The sequence below is a fragment of the Cnephaeus nilssonii genome, assembly GCF_951640355.1.
Source record: "Cnephaeus nilssonii genome assembly, chromosome: 2".
NCBI classification, from domain to species: domain Eukaryota; kingdom Metazoa; phylum Chordata; class Mammalia; order Chiroptera; family Vespertilionidae; genus Cnephaeus; species Cnephaeus nilssonii.
The window spans coordinates 68234705-68247014 of NC_137073.1; the positions used below are offsets into that span (position 1 = coordinate 68234705).

General features: G+C 37.7%; 1 pseudogene across 1 annotated transcript; it reads left to right on the plus strand.

The window, feature by feature from the left end:
• The first annotated feature begins 11663 nt into the window (after nucleotides 1-11663).
• Nucleotides 11664-12084, plus strand: LOC307113873 (ATP synthase F(0) complex subunit C2, mitochondrial-like; annotated as a pseudogene). Its single transcript has one exon. The product of its transcript is annotated as an ATP synthase F(0) complex subunit C2, mitochondrial-like (transcript).
• The last annotated feature ends 226 nt before the right edge of the window (nucleotides 12085-12310 follow it).

Here is a 12310-nt window from a genome sequence, read left to right on the forward strand (position 1 = left end):
CACGGGGGGAGGGGGATGGGGTGTACCTCAGCCCAGCCTGCACCCTCTCCAATCTGGGATCCCTCTCACAATCCAGGACTGCTGGCTCCCAACCACTCGCCTACCTGCCTGCCTGATTTCCCCTAACTGCTTCTGCCTGCCAGCCTGTACACCCCTAACCACTCCTGTGCCAGACTGACTGATGCCTAACTGCTCCCAATGGCCCGATTGCCTCTAACTGCCCTCCCCCGCTGGCCTGGTCACTTCCAACTGCACTCCCTTGCAGACCTCGTCACCCCTAACTGCCCTCCCCTGCAGGCCTGGTTGCCCCCAACTGCCCTCCCCTGCAGGCCTGGTCCCCCCAACTTCCCTCCCCTGCATACCTGGTCCCCTCCAACTGCCCTCCCCCGCAGGCCTGGTCCCTCCCAACTGCCCTCCCCTGCAGGCTAGTCCCCCACAACTGCCCTCCCCTGCAGGCCTGGGTCCCCCCCTGACTGTCCTCCCCTGCAGGCCTGGTCACCCCCAAACTGCCCTCCCTTGCAGGCCTGGTCCCTCCCAACTGCCTTCCCCTGCCGGCCATCTTGTGGCAGCCATCTTGTGTCCATATGGGGGTGGCCATCTTGTGTGTTGGAGTGATGGTCAATTTGCATATTACTCTTTTATTAGATAGGATTATTAGATATGATAGAGATATAAATAACGGTGCTCAGGATCCAGAGAAAATCTAGAAAAAAGAGCAAGCATTTTAAGAAATATATTTTTTATAAATAAGCCAAGCAATATATTGAGAAGAGAAATTAATTTTCAATTTCTTTTTCCTGGCATGGCTTATTAAAATAGTACTAATTTTGACATCTATAATTTTGGTACATGGTTAATTTTACATCAGTGCAATAAATGTGCAAATCATAACTCTGACTTTCCAAATGACATTGTGTGATATTTTGTTTTCAATTATGAACACTGTCTACCACCTGAGGTTTCCACTTAACATAAGAGAATATGTAACAGTTAGGAATTGTCAACTCATCAAGAATCATGTTGTGAAGTGATTTCTATGAGTCCCTGCCAGATGGAATTATTTGTAATGATGAACAATCTTAGTTTCTATACAATTTAAAACCTATTCTCAATTGTAAATGAAGTTTGTATATAGCAAAGAATTAATTGTATCTGCTTATTTTTTAATGTAACACCTGGGATGGCATTTGTCTACCATTGGATACATAACTGCTAAAATTATTTAATCCAACAAAAAAACAAAATGTTTACTAGATGAGAATGCAACAAAGCCAAGTTACCTGAGTAACACCATTACATACATGTTATATGAAATGTCAGTATCTATTCATTTATAGATAACTAGGGTGTGTTTGATGGGAAATGATTTATGGAGCACACACAAATCAAGATTAATGTAGTCTTTTTTGCTCTCTTTTATGGTTCCTATCTCATTATCGTATCAGAAATCTTCAAGCTGAAATGTTTATTGAGGTATTTTCATTGTCCTATTATTTGTATGAAGTCAGAGAAGATATTAGAAGATGCTAATAGCTTTTTCTTTCTTAAACATAGTAGCCAGTATAGTCTAATAAAAGTTATATGAAAAGGAAAAAGATTAGCCTGTAAAGTAGAAAGACAGAGGTATCAGAGGCTACTGCAGGAGTAAATAGAAGGAAAAAAAATGGTTTTCCTACAAAGAATGTCACATGGATATGTCAGAGAATACAAATAATTGCAAAAAAGTGCTTTTTTCCTTTCACAACTAAGTATGCATGAGATAAAATATATAGTTCTTTATATAGACTAAAACAGAATTTGTGTTTTAAATTTGGACAAGACAGCATTGCCTCGGAAGACCTTAATTTATTTGGGTGAAAATTACTAATTTTCCTGGCACTTAACAATGCCTTTAGTGAATAAAAAAATGTCTTTTATTTCCTACATCTAACAAAACACAGGTCATAAAATACAAAAATAGATTATTTTACAAACTGAATAAATGTATAAATGAGAAATAATTGGACAGGTAATTGGTGAGAGTTGATGTGAAGCTTATGAAAGTGTTCAGAAAAAATGAGAAGGTCCTGCTCATAGCACTCTTGCCAGTTTTCTTTTTGAGTGTGTGGCTCTATGTACTCTTGCGGGTGCTGAAGAGCCCTAAGGAGGCAGCTGATCCCTATTACCACTATGGAAATGTTTTTGTTCTTCCCATCTCCTTCAGGGTACTCTTTAGTATCATGAAAACCTTGTTTAAAAGAGCTAAGTAAAATGAGTAAATAATGGAGTAAATAAAGATAATTTAGGAAATTACAGTCCTTTGAATATTCATATACTGTATACTAGATGGTGGTGATCAGAAAAGTTAAAAACTTCCTATTTATTTACAGAGAAAAGGTAATTGAAAACAAATGGTAGATAATTAATGGTGACAGTAACTATTGGCTTGCAAAGAAGTCTCTGCATTTCAGAGACACCAAAAAGAAAATACTAAATTTTATTCTAATCAAATTACTAAAAACATAAAAACCTGTTAAATTTAAAAATTCATTTTAGAGTTGTCTTCTTCTAAGTTCTTAATGTTATACATTTATCTGTAAACCTTATTTTTAGGTATATATGAAAAAGATTTGATGTGTTTTAAATTTTATTCCTTTTAAATTTTTTTCAATATATATATTGAAACACACTAGAGGCCTGGTGCACAAATTTGTGCATGGGTGGTGTCTGGCCTGTCCACCCCAATCAGGGCCGATTGGGTTGGGCTGGCTGGGGAGAGGGGACACGGGTGGTTGGCTAGCCGGCCCCAACCCTTGGTCAAACTTCTGGTTGAACTCCCAGTCAAGAGGACAATTTGTATATAGCCTTTTATTATACAGGATCTTAAATTTAGAACTGTGTTGTATAATTTATGTAAGCATTTGTATAATTTATGTAAGAATATCTAGTTGTCTTTTTTCCAACAATGCTAATTTAATTTTTGTTATTAGAAAACATAGCTTATATGATTATAATATTTAAAATTAGCATTGATTTCTTCATTACCTCTTATTATGCCTTTAATATCTGTAGAGTTGTAGGCAATGTTCTCTTCTTCAAAGTCACATATTCTTTCTTGACCAACTTTACTGAAGGTTGCTTAATTTTAGTAATCTCTTTAAAGAACAAACATTTTGGCTCAGTTGATTTTTCTCTTACTTTATTTTATTAATATTTCTGCTGCTATCCACCTTATTTTCTTTCTCCTACCATCTCTAAATTTAAATTTCTTCCTACTTGAGTTTGAAAATTAGATTAGATTTGCAACCTGTCTTCTTCTGAAGCTACATTTTTTTCTAAGTATTGTTTTAGCAGCAACTTTTGCTTTGTCATATTTTTATTATTAGTCAATGCACATATTAGCAAAATCTTGAATAAATGAGTGGATAAGGCTATAAATTTGATTCTATAGTAATTAAATAATGACAATTTTATGCAGATATATTTGATAGCTTAGATGAAACAGAAATAGTCCTTGATATATACAAACTAATAAAGTTCATCTCAAAATAGATAAGTTGAATATCTCTATATTTACTAATGATATTCAATTTATAGTTAGAAAACATTCTGATCTAGAAACTCCTGTGCCCTAAAAGCATCTCTGGTGAATTTGACCAAATGTTAAAGGAAGCAGTAATACCATTTTTCATAAACTCTTCCAGAAAGTAGAAAAGGAGAAAAGAATTTCCCTATTTTTTAATGAAGCCAAAGTTGTCATAACAAAACCAAACAAAGGTAATATAAGGAAACACCAACCTCATTTAGAAATATTAACAAATTGAATCAGCAATATGTAAAAAGAATACACTATAATCCAAAGGGGTTTACTGCGGGAATGCAGTTTGTTTGAAATCTGAAAATCAATGTAAGTCACCATATTAACTGACAAAACAATGTGTAAAACAATTGGATTATCTTTTAAAAATATATTTTTATTGATTTCAGAGATTCAGAGAGGAAGGGAGAGGGATAAAGAGAGGGAAACATCAATGAAGAAAGAGAATCATTAATCGGCTGCCTCCTGCATGCCCCACACTGGAGATTGAGCCTGCAACCAGGACATATGCCCTGACTGGAAATCAAACGGGACCTCGTGGTTCATAGGTCTAAGCTCAACCACTGAGCCATACCAGCCAGTCACAATTTGATTACCTTAATTGATGTAGAAAATAACATTAGATAAAATTCAACATCATTTATGGTAATAAACCTCAGAAACTAGGAATAGAAGCAAACTGCCTGGACATGATGACATGATAGAGATCATTTCAGAAATGCATAATATCATACTTAATGGTGAATGGCTGAAAGCTATAGTTTATGATCAGGTAAGTGCAAGAATATCCAAACTCACAGGACTATTCAACATTGCATTAGACATCTTAGCCAAAGCAATGAATTTGAGAAAATATTTAAATGTGTACTGATTGAAAAAAAAAACAAAAGCAGATTTTTTTTTATTTTTTTTTTTTAGTTAGGAATTCAAGCCACTTTTCCTTCGTACAAGTAGATCTCAAAATCATTTCCATTTTGCCGAAACCGGTTTGGCTCAGTGGATAGAGCGTCGGCCTACGGACTGAAAGATCCCAGGTTCGATTCCGGTCAAGGGCATGTACCTTGGTTGCGGGCACATCCCCAGTAGGGGTTGTGCAAGAGGCAGCTGATCGATGTTTCTCTATCATCGATGTTTCTAACTCTCTATCCCTCTCTCTTCCTCTCTGTGAAAAATCAATTAAAAAAAAATAAAATAAAATAAAATCATTTCCATTTTTCTAATAAGTAAGTTCTTCATGGTGTTAGGCTTTAGAAGTCTCACACTAGGTTTGAAATCAAAATAAACATGCATACATTTTGTTATTCTCTCTTGACCTCTTTTCTATTTACTCCATGGTCTAAGTATTTTCATGCCATACATTAGTCCCAATGTTTCCTTTCAATTCTTATGTTCTAGACCTGTCTCTATTCTCATGCTGAAAAGTCCCCTGTTCCTCAAAGCAATTCATACTCTCAATGGCTAATAGTTCTGTATTAATACTCTTACTTTTAATTAAATATGGGACTATAATCACATTGCAAAGAATTTAGTCTAATAATGAGAATTTCTGTTAACATGAAATCTCTACAGAAAATATTTGGAATCAGTCAGGTCTTTCAGGGTATTTTACTTCACAATTAACTATAGTTTCCGCTGGTGTTAGTCATTGTCTTCTCCTGGCTAGAGGAAGGCTCCTTTACTACTGAAATTATGTCATGAGGCAAAATCAAGGCAGAGAGTTTATTTCATATAGCATTATCTCCCTTGATGGATTTGACTTTCTACATTAACATCCTACACTTATCTAATGTATATATAGGTATTTGCCTTCATGGAAAATTGTATTAAAAATCTAATATTAAATTTAAAAAATAATCAATTTATTGACTGAATATTGTCTGTTAGGTATAAGCACTGGCACAAGCAAATAAATTTGCTTTTCCCATTCATCATTTTTTAAAAAGTGCATCTCATATTATTTCTCTTACATTCAGGTATTATCTATATATATAAAAGCCTAATATGCTAAGTGTCTGTCTGACTGTTCGACTGTTTGACCAGTCACTAAGATGACCACCAGGGGGCAGATGCTCCAACCGGTAGGTTAGCTTGCTGCTGGGCTCCAGCCAATCGGGACTGGGCGAGATGGGCCGGACACGCCCAGGAGCCCTCCTGTGGTCCCTCCCAAGCCCCAATCAATCATGCACCAGTGGGTCCCTTGGCCTGGCCTCCACCATCTTGCAATCCGGGACTCCTTGGGGGATGTCAGAGAGCCGGTTTCAGCCCAATCCCTGCAGGCCAGGCTGAGGGACCCCACAGGTAAATGAATCTGTGCATGGGGTCGCTAGTATTTTATAAACAGCCCATGAATAATCATAAAGTGGAAAGCTCTCCTTTTCTCTTCACCTATTTATTTAAGTTTCATTTTATTAATATCTGCTTTAGAGGATTCATTGGAACTGAAAATGTAAAGCAGAATTGATATCACAAACTTACACAAGTTCCTAGTAAATATAATTATTTTGGTAATAGTAGTAGTAGTAGTCGTCATAGTAATAATAGCTACTATTTATTGATCACATCTTATTAAGTATTTACAATTACATCACAACAACCCTATATGATTGGTAAATTATTAGCCTATGTTTAAATACAAGCACAAGGAGATAAGACACCTTTTCCAAGTTCACATAGCTGCTTTGGTTCATGTCTGTCTGCCTGAACTTAAAACCACTCTAACAGGAGTTTTATTTACTTGCCATTATTTCCATCCCAATACAGACATTAAAGGGAGGGTTTCAGAAATAGGATAGTGTAGAATCCTTGCATAATGGTTTTATCCCTGGCTGTGTCTCAAAATAATCCAAGAGATGAAAGTGCATAATTGTATATTTAATTTGTTGCACAAGTATACTGAAAGAAACCACTGTTTCAAAGTCTGATAAATACTGTTAATGTTTTTAAAGTGTCCAATCCATTGTAAAACCCCTGGCAGGGGTCCAATCAACTTGTAAAAATGACTGAAACTTAGTGTGTATAAAAGATAGGGCAGGGACTTAGAAATACTCAGAATACTATCCCATCACATACTATCATAGAAAATGAAGTTTCGGTATTTATGTGCTCATAAGCCTAAGCAATTCATATAAGGCAGTTAAATATTATAGTTTATAAGACACCTTATCATTGACATAGAGTTGGTAAGAGCTAGAAAGACCTTAGAGTTCAACTCATATAAACAGACAGGAAGCTGAACAGGTTAAATGAATTATGCAAGTCTCACAAATAAGCTATTGACCTAGCATTAGAAAGCAATAATGTATGACAACTGCTGTCTTGCTTACTGTGTGCAGACAGCATGTTTGCTGTAGCAGAGCTGGCTTGCTCCCAGCTCCTATCCCTTTCCTCTCCACTGGCAGCCATTAATCCTGCACATCCTTCCTCTATATCATCACTGATAAGAAATAATTGTCACCCTCAGCAGAAATGCAGGGAGTGCACAGGGTTGACATTCTCATCATCAAAAGAATTTCCCCCAAAATCAGGGTTAAGTCACATTGATTAACAGGCATGAGCTTCAATCGTTATTGCCACTGATTGCCCTGCACTTGCCTGTGCTTTAGTAAAGGATTTCAATTTCCAGGATATGTGCTCCACTTTTCACAAGTTGAAAACTCCAACAGGTGAAATAGAAATGACAATGAGGACTTTTCTCATCTCAATCTTTGATGTGACCCTGCATCCAGTACTGCACTTTGTTAAATATTCAACTTCATCATCTCATTTCAATGGGGGCAGCTCATACTGCTGACAGCCTAACTCTATCCTTCAAATCAGAAAGCAGTGCAGCTCTCCACTGTGTTCTTGATTTCCTAATCCATCATGACACTTTCTTTAGCTGCATTTTTACTTTACTCAAGTATATGAATAATTTTAAAAAAGCTGCATATATTAATATTCCCATATGATAAGCTATTACTTATTAAACAAACAGAAAATATGTGCAAATAAGACATTACAGAGAGTACAATTTTAAAATGTGCTTATAAATCATAGTTAATATGTTATTTTCAGGTTAAAGTACCTATTTAATATTGTGATGCTTCAATTTAATAAAAAAGGTAAAAGTTATTTCTATTACTCTCAATCAGTCAGCATTTAGTCTCTAATGTAGATAAGATAACCAGTTAACATATTATATGATTTTATCTCAAATCTCCTTATAATAGAGTTGTCACATTTAGCAAATAAAACTATAGGATTACTAGTTAAATCTGAATTTCATGTATGCAAAGAATGCTTTTTACTAATTGTCTGTCCTAAATATTGCCTGGGGCATAATTACACTAAAATTATCCATTGTTTATATGAAATTCAAATTTAACTGGGTGGCTCATATTTTATCTCTGGCAATACTACTTTCTAAGGCAATTAATCAAAGAACTTGCCACATATGTGGTGACCTTCACTTTCTACTCTACCCTCTCACAGTCTTCTATGATAACTCTCTCTGTAAGTCAATACTTAATGATGAATTAATTTCAAAACATTTTCTTTGGTAGCTTTTGAAAATCATTCTTACTTGACTATTGTGCCTATATTTTGTGTACATTACTCAACAGTGACAAGTGATTTAGTTTGTCTGAGTGAACTAATTGCATTAGCCATCTTTAAAAGAGCCAGAAACCAGAAAGTGGTATTACTGTTCTATAGATTGCAAACTATTTTATACTTTGATTTCTTTTGTTGTTGATGTTCTGAGTATTTTTAGGGATGGAGGTTTAATATTTTTGAACTTCAAATCTAAATTCTTGGCTGCTTAGGAAGATCACCGAATTAAATTTCTAGCAAGAAGGAAAGGCCTACTAGCAATATTCTTTTGGATTTCAGAGGGTGGAATCATTTTGAACTTATTCAGAGAAGAGTATTATTTTTTAAAAAGCCTTGAAATTTGCAGTTGCTAGGCTACTGTGAAGACAGGAAGTGTGACTGACACTGTCTGTGCATGTAGGAGAAAATTAGAGCAACAAAATGGCTTTTAAGACAGAAGAATAAGATTAATTTACAACTATGGGAATACTATTAATAATTTTTTTATAAATTAAGACAACAGAGGCATATAAAAGCTAGAGTTTTATAATTTCTTTGGATAGAAGGGTTTTAAGAAATTTAAAAATTAATTTGATTTGAACTCAGATTAAGTATTATATAAAATAAAGATTTTTTTCTGCTTTTTCCATCTTATTCTGAAATAGTATAACAATCTGCATAGACTTGTATTAGAACCAAACAGAAATATAATTTAAGTGCAACAAGCTAAAAAAAAACTTGGAAGAGAACAAAATAAATTTGTTATGGAAAAATCTAACAAAGAGAGTGGGGATGAGTCAAAGGATGACCTCTTAGCTTTGTTTCTGCTAGACTTCTTTTCTGCCAAACTTTTTTCTATAACTTCAGTTTGTTTATTTTTTCCAATGCCTACCACTGTTTTATTGCTATCTTTATCAAGTTACATTGAACACTATTTCCCCTGATATTTATCCACCATTCTGATGAATCTGGTAATTCCCCTCAACAATCCATGACTCAAGTTTTTCAATTACATCCCTTGGCAGTAATGGTGACATTAAGTAATTCTAAATTCAGAGTTATTGATGGTTTGGAATGTATTCTTACTCAACTTGTTAGTTCATTTAAACACAGCAACTGTTCAAAATTCAGATTTTATGTTATTCTTATAGAATTATATTATCTATGTAAGTTATCTCAAAAAAAACCCCAGCTAGTTATTGAAATTTCTGTTTTTTGTTTTTCTTCAAATATAGCTATTAAAATCAAATTCACATATTATCCTCTCTAATAAAATGGTAATATGCAAATTAACCATCACTCTGCTACATAAGCCATGCCCACCAGCCAATCAGGGCGAGTATGCAAATTAACCTCAATCCAAGATGGCTACAGCCACAGAGAGAAAGGTTTCCCAGGTAACAGAGCAAGCCAAGCTTTCCATACCTGTTGCAGGCCTAAACCTCCACTCAAGCTACAAAGTTTCAATTATAGAAGGTAAACAAATTCAAACAAATGGCGGCAGAATGGAGCTTGAGAGAGCAGGCCAGGGTTGCCAGTGGCAACAGGGGAAGCAAAGCTTTCTGCACACCCTGGCTGGGCTCACCTGCTTAAGGCTACAAAGTTTCAATTGTAGAAGGTGAATTAACTGCCACAGAAATGGCTGCTGCCCCAGAAATGGCTGCCGCCCCAGGCTACAAAGTTTCAATTGTAGAAGGAAAATAAATTCCAGATACCAGGGCCTCTGCTTGGGTTGCCAGGGGGTGTGGCCGGCCTGCAAACCACCACAGGCCCCTCGCTCAGGCCGCCCCACACCCCAAGGGAACCCCCACCCTGATCTGGGACACCCTTCAGGGCAAACCAGCTGGCCCCCACCCCTGTACCAGGCCTCTATCCTATCTAATAAAAGAGTAATATACAGATTGATCATCACTGCAACACACAATATAGCTGTCCCCATGTGGTCAAAAATCCTGCCCCCATGTGGACACAAGATGGCCACCACAAGATGGCCAGCAGGAGAGGGCAGTTGGGAGGCACCCGGCCTGCAAGGGAGGGCAGTTGTGAGGGACCAGGCCTGCAAGGGAGGGCAGTTGGAGGTGATCAACCCTGCAGGAGAGGGCAGTTAGGGGTGACCAGGATGGCAGAGGAAGGAAGTTGGGGGCAAACAGGCTGGCAGGGGAGCAGTTAAGCAGCAACCAGGCTGGCAGCGGAGTGGTTAGGGGGTGATCAGGCTGGCAGGCAGAAGCGGTTAGGGGCAATCAGGAAGGCAGGCAGGCAAGCAGTTGGGAGCCAGCAGTCCTGGATTGTGAGAGGGATGTCCGACTGCCCGTTTAGGATCGGGCCTAAACGGGCAGTCGGACATCCCTCCAGGAGTCCCAGATTGGAGAGGGTACAGGCTGGGCTGAGGGACAACCCCCCGCCGTGCACGAATTTCATGCACCGGGCTTCTAGTAAATACATAATCCATTAACACTTTTTAAAAAGTAATGTGATTGTTTAGTTCCAAGATCAAAGAAGTCTTGTTGCTATTAATAGCCTTTTATTTATTATTATGGACTAAATCTGTGTATTTCTCCCCCAAACCCCCCCTCAAAAAAAAAATCATATGTTGAAGCCCTAATTCCAAGTGTGGCTGTATTTGAAGATAGAGCCTGTGAGGAAGCGATAAAAATTAAAGGTTAAATGAGGCCATAAAGTGGGGCCTAATTCACTACGTAGTATCATATAAAAAGAGGAAGAAATGCCAGAGCTTTCTCTCTCCACCATGCACGACACAGTGAGAAGGTTGCAATTTACAAGCCAGGAAGAAAGAGCTCTTTCCAAAAAGTGATCACATTGGCATCCTGATCTTGGACTTTCCAGCCTCCAGCACTGTCAGAAATAAATTTCTGTTGCTTATGCTCCTCAAACATAATATTTTGTTAGGTAGCCCAAGTTGATTAAGACACTTATTGTGACTTTATTTTTCTAATAGGTATTTTAATACATATTTTCTAAAACATGCAATGGGTTGCTACTGTGGTATAATTATTCTGGTAATTACAAACAACTTTGTCATCATCCTCCAATCTTCTTACTCTTCCCGTTCATTCCCCTAGAAATAAATATACTTACTATGTGTTTGAAATGTAATTGAAGCCGAAACCGGTTTGGCTCAGTGGATAGAGCGTCGGCCTGCGGACTCAAGGGTCCCAGGTTCGATTCTGGTCAAGGGCATGTACCTTGGTTGCGGGCACATCCCCAGTAGGGTGTGTGCAAGAGGCAGCTGATCGATGTTTCTCTCTCATCGATGTTTCTAACTCTCTATCCCTCTCTCTTCCTCTCTGTAAAAAATCAATAAAATATTTAAAAAAATAAATAAATGAAATGTAATTGAAGTGTGATTTCTTGAGTACTAAGCACTCTATCCCAAGAAACTTCAGCTTAGAAGAATGACTATATTCACATGCTATTTAGGCTAGGAATAGTGTAAATATTTTAACAGAAGCAATTGTGTAGCTCTGTCTTCTCTGCCAGAGCTCCACATCCCCTAAAAATGTACACCTGTGCCAAGTTGGTCTCTACCTCCTCCTTGGTCAGTACCTCTCAGCTGCTGAGCTGGTCACAGTCTACAGTGGTACTGAAACAAGGGGAGACACTAACAGGTGAGGGCCTCAGCAGCTTGGCAGCCCCATATCACCTGACCACTATTAGTTCTAGCTGCAGCTTCCAAACCAGAGCCATTTCAAGGCACATAACACAGCAGCCAAATTTACTGGGGCTGAGGCTACCACAGTAGGGGTGGCAGGCTCTGGGCCTGGAATTGGGACTGTTTTGGGTGCCTCATCATTGGTTATGACAGGAACCCTTCTCTGAAGCAACAGCTCTCCTCCCACACCATACTGGGCTTTGCCCTCTCAGAGGCCATGGAGCTCTTCTGCCTGATAGTGGCCTTTCTCATCTTCTTTGCCATGTGAAGGAACCCTCTCCACCTCCCATAGTTCTTTCTCCTGTGTCTTGTCTGCCCTGTACATTCCTTTTTCTATACCTCCCAAGGCAGCCTCAGGAAAGTGGTTGGCTCTGGATTTGATAGAAGGAAGACAAATAAATATGGTATTAATAAGGAAAAAAAAGAGAAACAATTGTGTAGACTAATGACATAATTCCTATCAAGGTCTGTGACTGATTAAAAAAAAAAAGAAG